Source organism: Carex rostrata, chromosome 20 (assembly GCF_964058835.1).
Source record: "Carex rostrata chromosome 20, lpCarRost1.2, whole genome shotgun sequence".
Taxonomy (NCBI): Eukaryota; Viridiplantae; Streptophyta; class Magnoliopsida; order Poales; family Cyperaceae; genus Carex; species Carex rostrata.
The window spans coordinates 5740528-5754779 of record NC_135937.1 but is presented as its reverse complement, the minus strand read 5'-3'; positions in this window follow the sequence as shown (position 1 = coordinate 5754779).

Genomic DNA, 14252 nt, shown 5'->3' with positions numbered 1-14252 from the left:
GTTATTTCATGAAGCACCATAACCTAACTCATAATATCATAAATATAATAATTTAATAATTATTGATCCTTTTATTTATTTTTATTTTATAAAAGGGGAGTGCTATTCTATACGCATCATTTTAGTTTTTGAGTGCTCAGAGAATATTTTTTTTGTCTTAATACCTATTTTACCCTCATAACACTTTCTCTCTCTTCGGACTCAATTAATAACGCACACAAACACTCTCTCTTCGTTCAATTAAAGAAAGTAGCATAGACTCTCTCCTCCAAATCTGATATCCACAATAATGGAAACGAATCTACAATTTATAAGAGAAGAACTTGGAATGAAATCAAATCTCTGGATATGGCTGCTTCTATTGTATTATTACCAATGTTATCAAAATCGGACCGAACGTCGACCCAGTAAAGCTCCGGTTTAACGGTTCACTGGTCAGACCGATGGTTCAACCGATTTGACTGCTGATTTTTTAAATACTTACATATTTATTTATAAGATATAATTATTATTATAAATAATTATGTTTTATGTAATAAAATTTCCAATATACATATTAACAATGTACTATAAAAGTAAATTTATATATTAAGAATAATTATTTTTTATTAGAAAATAATATATCTATTGTAGCTCAAATGTAGAACTTATTGTTAGAATTAGTAAAATAATTAAATAAAATATTATGAAATATTTTTTTCATCGAAGAAACTTTATATTTTATACTTCATAAATAAATTGAATAACTACATAGAAATTCTTTAATTTTTGTGATCAAGTGAACCCCTAATGATTCATATTAGAATTAATATTTAGTTTATAAAAAAATAATATTGCAACAAATGTTGGATTATTCTTAAACACATAATTGTTTACAAAAGTATGTTACAAAATATAAATGACTACACAAAGTTAGCCACAGAATAATACACATTAGATTCCACTTTTTCTCCTAAAAAGTTGTTCCATTTTCTCCTCAAAAGTTATTCATTTTCATTCAAAATTGAAAATAGTCACATGACAACAATGGACAAAAAACCAATATAAAAACCGGTTTTTTTTCTTTTACTCCAGTTTTTTATATAAAACCAGCCGGTTTAATTAAATATATCCGGTTCTATTGCATATCCGATCCAAATAGCGAACCAAACCGTAAACCTGTCCGGTTTCGATTTCGATTTATTCCGGTCGAACCGGTCGGTGCGGTCCGGTTTTGATAACAGTGATTATTACGATTCTGAAGAGGATCTCAAGAAATCAAATAAGCAAGGAAGCAACTTTGAAATTAGTTATTACGGTGGATCTCAGCCAGCGAGAAACAATCTTGTGTCATAGTAACTGATAGAGAGTTTGCATTAATAAATGCAATTAAAATTGTATTTCCTGAGTGTAAATATTTACTTTGTGTGTGACATATAGAGAAAAACATATTGACAAAGTGTAAAAAATATTTTGAAACTGAAGAGATTTGGGTAGGTTTTCTGAGTTATTGGAAAAATGTAGTATATTCTTCAACTAAGTTTGAATATAACAAATATTGAAAATAATTTGAATCAAGCTACGTGGAGAAAAAGAAAGCATTGGAGTATATTGAAAATGTGTGGATACCATTAAAAGAAAAGTTTGTTAGTGCATGGACTGATGAATACTTACACTTATGCAACTGAGCATCTTTACGAGAAAAATCAACACATGTCAAACTTAAGAAGTATTTATAAGTTTCAACCGGCAATCTTTATGAAATGCGTATGAAAACATGTCTCGTAATTGAAAATTATTTACTCTTTAGTCATGAATTATATGTTTAAAGTTATAATTTGTTTAAGAAAAAAAATGAAAGGTGTGAATTCATATGTTGTGCCGAGTACCAGTTGGAGCATGATTCTTTTTTGTACAACTTGGGATCATTTGCTGATTTGATTTTATTTCTTAACTTTATATATATCCAAATTATTAAATATAGAAGTTCTAAAGTTTATTGGAATGGTTCTTTCTCTAGCTTCTATTTTGATTTGAAGCCTGTAGGCACTTCCAGTGCCTTGAAATTGAGTTACAGCTTATTAGCAGAGTTACACGAACGCCAGTCAGACAGTCACCTTGTATTTTACCAGAAAACAACCAATTAGTGTTGACCAAAGAGCTGTTCAATAATCAATATCTTGTCTGGTACACATATTTTCCCTTGAAAAATTCCCGAGCTTTGAGCCTTCCAAATATTCCAAGCTATTGACATAAAGACCGCAATCTTTGTAATTCCAAATATTCCAAGCTATTGCCAGCGATCTGACAGAGAGTAAAGGCCCACTGTTTTGTAATTCAGTCTTTCTTTATTTAACCATGGGTAAAACTGGAATTATAAATAAAATATTCTCTAGCCCTCAAAAACTGAAATGATGTGTGTTAGCACTCCCCTTTATAAAAATGGGTATATTTCCACCGATTTCCTTAAATGAAACTCATACGTTGTCTTTATGGCTGGTATCAACCTGCTGGTACCTTGCCATTACCGAACAAATTAAAGCAATTGCAAATTGCCATGCATCAGCCTAAAACAAAATGTCAGCTTAGATAGTTTCCAATACTTCTAAAACCAAAGGAGATGTAACCAAAACATTGTTCTAACAAAAGTACAAAACATCAAAGCCAAACAGAAGAAAACTTTCTTAGAATACTGCCAACACAAACTGAACGTCAAGCCTTGGTATACTGGCCGGCTCCAGACCCAGGGATTGAAGTGAGCATTTCCAAATCCTCCTCTATAGTGTGTTGATCGGAAGGCAGTCCCTTCACATCCAGTGGTGAAGCCACATACAGGAATAGACAGATGTCTATTCTGAATTTTGAAACATGATACAAAAACTGTATGTAATTGGTTTGGATCTAGATTTTGTCTATTTCTGAATTTGAATATTGTCTATTCTTGATTGAGTCAAAGTTCTCGATCAGTGAAATCGGCCGAGTCATTTCAATTTTTTTGAAATAGGTAGAAAATCATTGTTTTTTAAGTGACTCTCCTGTTTTTGAATGCTATATTAGTATTTTCAGGGACCAAATTGTAAGAATAAAAAGAAAGAAAGAGTGTCGTGTAAGTTAAAAAAAAATACTGAATATATTTTAAAATTTATATGAAAATATATTTACGTCAATTCGAAATGAATAATTAAATTATAAATAAATATACTGCCCCTCTAAAGCCTGCAACAAAAAAAATGCATTTGAGAAAAGTTTTAAAGAAAAAGAAGAAGCTAGAAATGGGTTGACGTGTGGAATTATCGTATCTTTTAGGTGGAGAAAGTTATTAGCTCTCCGGGCAGACTTCAATCCAATCTGACATGGATATCACTGACTCAAAGCAATTTTAAAGATAAACATTATTATTTGTCTGAACAAATTGTAATATAGACTATTTAGTATGAGTAAAGAAAATATGTGTCATGCTTGTTAAGAGAATTTGATGCATGTGAAAATAATTTTAAAATTTATTAAATTGATTTTATACGACAAATTTAAATAATTGGATCCGTCTACTTCATGAGTGATGCGCGTACATACAAAATTTTAAGTTATTCAAATTAGTTGGTATAAAGTTAAGCGGTAAAAAAATAAAGTTTATAAATTATTTTAATACAATTTATTGTTCATTGCTTGACTTTGTAGTAAATGAATTAGAAATTTTTAAAATTTTGCATTTGCTCGCATTACTCAATTACTCAAGAAGTAGATTAGTTGCAACTGTTTAGATTCGTCGTTTGAAACTAATATGATAGATTTTATAATTATACTCATCTACTTCTTGATAAACATACCACGTGCTAAATTTACTCATTTAGGGTATGTTTAGATGAAACGAGAATAGTTAGAATAGAGGGCTATTCGGAATAGCAATGTGCATCCAAACAACATTTTTGCTATTCGGAATAGTTAGAATAGTTGATATTCTCTATTCCTTGTAAATGTTGGAATAACTATTATTCAAAAGTGTGAAGAGAGAGAAAACAATGCCTCCTTTTCGGATTTCCGCTAACACAATATTGAAATTATAAAATTGATACCACTTCTGTTATCTCCACGTCGTGACAATTCATTTGAGACCCCACTTGCCTATCTTTCATCTTAATTAGCACCTTGTTAACACTAATCTTTATCGGTTACAGCTATTCACTATTCCAAATTTATAATTCAAACAACATTTTACTAATCCGAATAGCACCATTTTTATACTAACATGAAAATCACTATTTATTTTCTATTCTCATTTGATGTTCTTAATATTTACCTCTCAAGAAATGAGCATTGGTATTGTTAAAAATATTGACTGAGCTAGTTTGACTTCATGCAGCACATGATTAATATATATAAAATGAAAAATTTATATGACTGATGTGTTGTATGAATTCATATTAGCTCTGTCAATATCTTTATCCTCAAGAATTGGGTGCTGGAATTAATGGCCTTGTGTATTTTTCTAATTAATAAAAGTAGGTGGTCAAGTTACTAAACTAGCTATTTAATATTCATAAAAAATAGATTTCAAATTTGATACCTGTCGCTCATAGGAATTATTGTATTTACCACTTTTCATAAAAAATAGATTTCAAATTTGATACCTGTCGCACATAGGAATTATTGTATTTACCACTTTTCAAAGGCTCGTTCTAGCTAGAATAGCCTTGTTGTCACACTTGTTAAGCCTAATGTCAAGAGGAGGTTAAGTTGTAGCTAGATAACTTGTAGGGTGCTTGTGTCTGACTGATAAACCGAATCATCATTTTTATTAAACCACAAAATTATCATTTAAATCACAAATTATTGTTATATTATTTGAAAGAAAAATGAGTGAAGTCCGCTACTACTATTATTTCCATCAATATACTAAAAAAATTGTTTGAAATGCAGCAGATAGTTTTCCATAGACAGTCTTATAATATTCAAAAGTATCAAGTACATTTTTGTTTCCATATTTTTATTTTCCAATAAATCATAAAAAAAAGACATCGTGCAATTTTTGAGGTTGAGAGGAAAGTGCCCAACCCTGTCAAAGGTTGACTCTAAGGTCCTATTCGGCAGTCCAATAAGGAATAGAAATGAAAATATGAATCAAAAGTTTTGAACTGATTTTTACTGTTCACGTGGGAAAAAAAATTCAGTCCGAGTAAATTTTTTTTTTCCCACATGAATAATAACTTTCTTTTTATTGCCGAACAGGACCTAAAAGTTGATTCCTTCCCAGCTTCTTTTACTGACATTTTGCAATTAATATTTAAGTGTTCCACAAGAGGAGATTAAGTTTCCTTAGGTATCTTTATTTTTTTTAATTTTTTTAGTTACTTTTTCTGAACAATAGTTTCTTAGCAAGAATTAAAATTACTTTCTATAGCTTCATTTTGTTTGAATCTTTTTTTTATTTTAGTAAATGTTGAAAATCATGTTATTCCAACTATTTAATATCTACAAAGAATTATTCTTTTGAGTTTCAAATCTACGACCCATTTTGTTTGAATCTTAATTCACTATTTTGGTCTTAAAGCACTTCTACCTATGAATTAAGGCTTCTTAGTTTTACTCACATATAAGACAACTAACATGAACTCCTTAGTGCGGCTTAAAATTTAATTCTAATTTAAATTGACAGATTATTCTTGAAGGCTGAATTGTTAACCAAACTTCATATGAAAATATCTCTTAAAACTGAATTTTACATTCTTTTAAAACATTTTTACTATTTTTTTAGAAAGATTAAAAATCACTATTTTCAGATGTTCCATAATTTTTATATCAATTTTTCCACCTATCTAACAAAAATAAAAAGTTCTAAAAAAATATAAACAAATTTAAGTACGTTTTCACATAAAGATCATGTTTAATAGTTAGAATGGACTGTTTTACTGATCTATTCACGAGTCGATCCATAACATGTATGCATATGGTAACCTCACTCCAATATATTTGCCAGTGTTGTAAATAACAGTATACACTCATCAGACGGGCATAATACCACCAAGTGATTAATTAGAAATAATCGGAAATAATCAGTCATATCAGTGGCGGAGCTAGTATGGACCAGGGGTAGGCAACCACCTACCCCTGGATTTTGATAATTACCTATAAATCCGTATAAAATTAGATCATTGCATATCCCTATTTCGGTTCATTGCCTACCCCTCCCATGATTCTCTTCTAGTTGTGGCTTGATTCTGTCTTTTTCGTGTCAATTTTGAATTTAACAAAAAGGAGTTTTGTTGATTTGGAAAGAAATTGAACGGAGACTCTTTGGAGAAGAAAAATTATTGCATATTTCTTTCTAAATAGACTTGATGTATTGGTCCATTAAGTTTAAAAATAGAAATAATTATTGAATCACATAAAACCATGAGTATCTAGAAATTATTTGAGCCTTAATATTCAATCCAGACCATTGTGCCTTGCTATTTGACGATTTTAACATACAATGAATCCATTTATTTTTAAACTATCAAAAAAATTATCTTAATCACAAAATATAGTAAAAAAAAATAATTTTTAATCTAACTTTTTTTTATCAAACTGTTTAGAAATAAAAAAAAAATTATTTTTAAGAAAGGGTGTGCTCACAATTTAAATTTTTTATTAAAAAAATAATAATTATTTTTAATAATTTATTTTTTGCCTAACTCTGATAAAAATTCTGACTACGTCACTAGTCTGAAAAATCCGTGACAGTTTAGTTACCACTAACAATTAATTGACCGATTAATCAACCTAAGTGGACGTTTTTTACAACACTGATATTTGTAATAATTCTCAGAATACTGTTGCTAGATCCCATTGTATATTGTGGATAACTATTACATAAGATTATCATGTATAGACAATTTACTGTAGAGCACTCATGTACGTCCAAGAAAGCAAAGCAAAGCAAATGAAGATAAGACTCCTAGCTAGTGCTCCTTTATAAGCTTTCCACCTTATCCTTCATTTACTGATAATGCTTAAAATTCAACTTCACAAAAAGACATATCCAGACCCTCTATTTTCTTTCTTTATTTAATCTTTTTGTCCCTTCTTTCTGGCCTTTCCAATTTCAATTTTTAGTGTCAAGTGTCGACTAAAGGATTAAAGCGGCATTCAAATATAGTGCTGTCAGAAGCCAGGTGGCAGGTGATAACCGAATCTATGGCCACCAATTTGTGTGGGTACTATATATATGAATCTGGGGAATTTGATAGAGTCATAGAGCCCCATTAAATTAACTTTTATCAAGCAAATAAGACAAGGCTAAAAAGCAAAAGGAAAAAATAAAAACAGTATCCTGGTTCCTGGATAGCACAGTTGAAGGTATTGTGAGAAAGGTACAGTGAAACTATGATTTTCTTTGCCGAGACAACGACGAATCTGATTTGCTTATCTGTAGCATTGAGCAATTTTTTTTACCAAATACCACTTTATATTACAGCCACAGAATAATTCAAATTACTGTATTATTCAGCAATTTGAATTCAAATTAAACATATAGTTGTATACTATAGTAGAATCGTGTTTGACATCGATCCGATTGACAGGTATTGAGTATTCGAATCCTAGTTGCTACATCTCATGTTCAATTTATTTAATTTTGGAGAAAACAACAAAATTTATCCACAAACTAACAAGAGCCAATAATACAAACTAACGACTCCAACAAATCGTTGAAAAATCTTATTTTTTAGATTATACACAACTAAACTTCGTATTTTTTTTAAATTTTGAAGTAACATATATAATTTGTACGAATCACAAATTTTTTGACGTTCTTTTTTTATGATTAGAGGAAAAATTCCAACTAACAGATATCATAATAAAGAAAAATATTTACAATATATATATATATATATATATATATATATATATATATATATATATATTTTACAATACGATCACAAATTTCTAATCAAAGACTTAACAAGTATCCTATCGCTCATATTTATTTTCAGTCAGGTTAAACTCAATCCAGTATTTATTGAAGATATATATATGAGTCTCCTTTAAAATCTGTGTCAGGTTAATAGACACTACAACAAAGTAGACACTTTTTGCGAGGAAAAAAGCGCATTTACGACGGTTGTCCGTCGCAAAAAGAAAAAGCTGAACAATGAGAGTAGTCTGTCGCAAAAAATCACCTTTTTATCCTCGCGAAAAGTGTCTTATTCTTGTTGTGAGAACATTCCGGATCGAGTAATTCTAATTGATTTAGTTGATTCTCATTTACGGTGCTGGAGAGGATATGAATTCGTGAAAACTAGACATGCATGCACCCTGCACTTCGCAGGAATTTATATCATCTCAGATACCTGGGGTGCAAGTGGTAAATCCGACCCGTTCATTTCACATGGCCTGAATCTCAAAGCAAATTCATACAGTCCCAACTCCCAACAAGCATCAGATTGAGTTTGATTCGGCTGGAATTAATCTGAACCGTCAATTGTTTTCAATTGCACCTCAAGTATTTGTGGGGGGCACAGACTCTTCGCAGTGGGACCAAGACACGTGGAGAATTTACGTTGGTATATACAAAAAAAGATACCACATATAAATTGTAATTGCAATGTATACTCAGCATATACTTAGAAATTGTCATGATAATCGTAAAAAAAATTGCAAGTTTAACATGAGCGTACTTGCTGTTGATCCGTATCATGCTATCATACACTTACAAATGCAATGATTTGTAAAACAAATTCGTGAACAAAGTCTGCATTTACTAAAGCAACACTACTTTTTTGTTGTTTTGTTTTGTTTTAGATGATATTTTTAAAAATTGAATCTACGTTTTCAAAGAGAGATGAGGACTGCACTAAGCTCGCGGTTCACGAAAGATGCATTAATTATTCATATTTTCAAAGATGTTGTAACACTTTTCTCAAACTACTTTAGATTGTTGTAATTAAAGAGTAGGCTGCTAATATTTTTTTTTGTGTAATTAGCACAAAAGGTTAGAAATTTTTTTGCAAGCAAAATATATATCACCATGAAGTAGGGGCGTATCTATTGTAGTCCAGGGTAGGGCAATTGCTTTGAAAATTCAAAACTAATTTACAAATACTGGGTTTTAGACCTATGTCTTACCCTGAAAATTAATATTACCCTATATTGGAGTCCAATAATGTTTGACTAGCTCAAAAAAATAATATTTTATATCAAATTTTGTAAATTATATAAGAAATGACTCAATTAAACTCTGGCTCATTGGTTAATTAAAAAAGTCCAAAAAAAGGAAGAAAAAAAGAGAGAAATGTGATGTCGACAACCTGTCCCATTTTCTCTCTCTCTGGTTCATCTTAATCTAGTACCCGATTATCTAATGAGTTTGAATTCAATTATTTATTTAAATCCAATTCGATAATTTCTTATCCTATCATAATCAAAATCCTACATCCGCCCTTACCAAGAAGGGCACATACCGGATGGAAGCAGACCGCATACAATCAATCATCTCAATTATAATTAATTAACAAGGAAGATAGAGCTATGCTACTCACCACACTTTTCATTATATAGAGAGAAAAGTGCAACACTTGCATCAGCTGGTGGAAGAGGTAGTGGATCAGTGCATATTAGTTATCAAATGGATAATAAAGCAATAGGATAGATACATTGAGGATAAACAATTGTAAAATAATTTTGTTTCTTCTTTTCTTTCTTTCACTGATCATGCATACCATCTGTTACAGCATCCACACGCCATCTTTCTCAAAAAAAAATTCTCTTCGCAAGCCACTGTCTTAAAAAAAAAAGAATTTCTTGCTGAGAAACAGCAAAATAATTAATAAAATATCGAGGTGCAAGTATCCCAGTTTGATAAAAATATAAGAAATGAACAACAGTTTTTATTTAAGAAAATGTTAAAAGTTCCTGAACCATCTGATTGGGACCAGAATGTTACAAGCTGTTGAGGGGATTTTTCTGAATTTTTTTGGGTACACAACACAAACCATCTGGATCGCTGATTCAGATACCACGTTCTGCATATTTGGGATCTTTTGACTTTTGAGGGAGAGGCGGCTATAGGATATCGTAACAGTTACCTATTTGATCCATTTTAGTTGGAGGCCTCACGCTGCACAGTTGTCTCCAAAATGCGCGCAACAGTAAGACCCGAAGAGAAAGGAAAATAGAAATCTCATCTTCGATTGGGTTTGACGCCCTTTGACTCGAATTCATATCAGCTAAAATGACCCACATTGGCAGTCAGCAGCAGCATAGTAATGAACGAATAGTTTGGATTTGATTTGGTGAAATTAAAAATTCGTAATTCAAATATAATTTAAAAATAGTTCGGTATAATAAAGAAGAAAAAAAATCTCAAAAGAAACTTTTTTAATTTTTTTTTGCTAAAAAAGTAAAAATTGTATTTTTCTCGCGAATAATTCGTGACTCGCGTTTTATTCGCAAATAAAACGTACTATACGTTTTTTTTACGTTTTATTCGGAGTTCGGTTCGATAACGTTAAAAAAATGAATAAAAAGTGAGTTGTATGACTATATTGGGCCGTGGCATAAATCGTTCTTACTGGAATGAAATGAGACTGTGAGTGATTAAATTCTACGAGCTATGAATAAAACGCAAATTAAACGCGAGTTGTATGACTATAGTAGACAGTAGCATAAGTTTTTTTTACCGAAATGAAATGAGATTGTGAGTGATTAGATTCTACGAGCCATTATTTAAAAAAGACTCAAATTTTGAGTTTAAGATTTGGACTGTCAGATATGTTATGACATGAATATTAAAGAGTCTCGTTTCATCTTGAGCTGGATTGGTTTAGATTTTAATCAGGCTAATAATGAACTATGATTTTCTTTTATCAAGCAAATAAAACAAGGCTAAAAAGCAAAAGGAAAATAAAAATAAAAACAGTATCCTGGTTCCTGGATAGCACGGTTGAAGGTACCGTGAGAAAGATATGAATTAAACTATGATTTTCTTTGCCGAGACAACGACAAATGTGATTTGCTTATCTGTAGCATTAAGCAATTTGTTTTGACTAAATACCACTTTATATTACAGCCACCGAATAATTCAAATTACTGTGTTATTCAGCAATTTGAATTCAAATTAAACATATAGTTGTATATTATAGTAGAATCGTGTTTGACATCCGATTAACAGGTATTGATTATTCGAATCCTAGTTGCAATTCAATTTATTTAATTTTAGAGAAAACAACAAAATGTATCCACAAACTAACAAGACTCCAACAAATCGTTGAAAAATCTTATTTTTTAGATTATACACAACTAAACTTCGTATTTTTTAAAATTTAAAGTAACATAATTTGTATGAATCACAATTTTTTTGGCGTTCTTTTTTTATGGTTAGTGGAAAAATTCCAACTAACAGATATAATAAAGAAAAATATTTACAATGTTTTTTTTTTTTTTTTATAATAAGATCACATATTTATAATCAAAGACTTAACAAGTATCCTATCGCTCATATTTATTTTCAGTCAGGTCAAACTCAATCTGATATTTATTGAAGATATAGGAGTCTCATTGAAAATTTGTGTCAGGTTAATAGAACGGTCCGGACTCCGGATTGTGTAATTCTAATTGATTTAGTTGATTCTCAATTACGATACTGGAGAGAATATGAATTCGTGAAAACTAGACATGTTCCCTGCACTTCGCAGGAATCTATATATCATCTACGTGGGGGGCAAGTCGTAAATCCGACCCATTCATTTCACATGGCACGAATCTCAAATCAAATTCCTACAATCCCAATTCCCAACAAGCATCGGATTGAGTTGATTCGACTGGAGTTAATCTGAACCGTCAATTTTTTTCAATTGCAACTCAAGTACTTGTGGGGGGCACCGACTCTCTTCGCAGTGGGACCAAGATACGTGGAGAATTTACTTTGGTATGGACAAAAAAAGATACCACATATAAATTGTAATTGCAATGTATACTTGTACAACATATACTTAGAAATTGTCATGATAATTAATCGATAAAAAAGATTGTTAAGTTCAACATGAGCGTACTTGCTGTTGATCCGTATCATGCTATCATACACTTACAAATGCAATGATTTGTAAAACAAATTCGTGAGCAAAGTCTGCATTTACGAAAGCAGCACTACTTTTTTTGTTTTTTGTTTTTTGTTTTTATTTTTGTTTTAGATGATATTTTTAAAAATTGAATCTACACTTTCAAAGAGAGATGAGGGCTGCACTAAGCTCGCGGTTCACAAAAGATGCATTAAATTATTCATATTTTTAAAAATGTTGTAACACTTTTCTCGAACTACTTTTGATTGTTGGAATTAAAGAGTAGACTGGTAATATTTTTTTTGTGTAATTAGCACAAAAGGTTAGAATTTTTTTTGCAAGCAAAGTATATATCACCGGGAAGCGAATCTATTGTACTCCAGGGTATGACAGTTGATCTGAAAATCCAAAACTAATTTATAAATACTGGGTTTTAGATCTATGCCCTACCCTGAAAATTAATATTACCCTATCTTGGAGTCCAATAATGTTTTGATAGCTCAAAAAATAATATTTTATATTAAAATTTGTAAATTATATAAGAGATGACTTAATTAAAATCTGGCCCATTGGTTAATTAAAAAATGCCCAAAAAAAGAAAAAGAGAGAGAGAGAGAAATGTGCTGCGGACAACCTGTTCCATTTTCATTCTCTCTGATTCATCTTTATTTAGTACCCGATTATCTAATGTGTTTGAATTCAATTATTTATTTAAATCCGATTAGATAATTTTTTATTCTATCCTGATCAAAATCCTGCCTGATAGGGGCACATCTCTGGTGGAAGCAGACCTCATACAATCAATCCTCTCAATTATAATTAACATGGAAGATAGAACTATGCTACTCACCACACTTCATCATATAGAGAGAAAAGTGCAACACTGGCATCAGCTGGTGGAAGAGGTAGTGGATCAGTGCTGAAGAATGAAACAGAACTAGATAGATATTGGTTATCAAATGGATAATAAAGCAATAGGATAGATGCATTGAGGATAAAAAACTGTAAAATAATTTTCTTTCTTTCTTTCACTGATCATGCATACCATCAGTTACAGCATCCCCACGCCATCTTTCTCAAAAAAAAATTCTCTTTGCATGCCATTGTCTTAAAAAATTTGGGGCAATTTCATGTATATCCCTCAAAAGTTTCAATATTACATATTTATCCCTTCAAAATCAATAATTACATATTTATCCTTAAAAATCATACAAACTCACATATTTATCCAATCTAATTCTATAACATATCAAATATCTTCAAAAATAATTAAATAATATTTTTAGAACTTAAAAAAAATATTTTATAGTATTAATTAATAATATGTTGACTATTACGCTCTCTTTTTTGTTTCTTTAGTTTGTCTAAGTTCTCTTCTCTCTAAGGCGCCAAACCTCCCACCTCTCTCTCCAAACGAAAATAGAAAATTAAAGCAGCGAGAGGTGGCAGAAATCTATGAGAGGGGAGGTGACTAGGAAAGGCGGGGGAAAATCTGTGATTTGGTGCGTTTGGAGAGAGAGGCGAGGCTGCGAGGGAGGTTTGGCGCCTTACAGGGAAGAGAACTCAAGCGGACTAAAGAGACCGAAGCGCATAATGGTCAACATATTATTAATTAATATTATAAAATAAATTTTAAAGTTTTAAAAAATATTATTTAATTATTTTTGGAGATATTTGATATGTTATAGAGTTAGATTGGGCAAATATATTAGTTTGTACAATTTTCAAGGATAAATATGTAATGATTGATTTTGGAGGGATAAATACGTAATATTGAAATTTTTGAGGGATATATATGAAATTCCCCCAAAAAATTTCTTGCTGAGAAACAGCAAAATAATTAATAAAATAACGAGGTGCAAGTATCCCAGTTTGATAAAAATATAAGAAATGAACAACAGTTTTTAATTTTAAGTAGGGGTGTCAATGGGTACGGTACGGGTCGGGTGGAGACATTTTCATACCCATACCCATTAAAATTGACCTTACCCATACCCTACCCATACCCATTAAAAATTGATCTTACCCTACCCTACCCTTACCCGTTAATATAATCGGGTAACGAAACGGTAGCGGGTGAATAACGGATAATACTAGTATAATAATTAGTTTTATTATATTTTACAAATTAAACATCAAAAACTCATTCATTTTAACACATATATAATTGCATTTCTAATAAAAAATAAAATAAATGTGCAATCAATTCCAACTAAATTATTTTTTATAAAGAAAAAATTT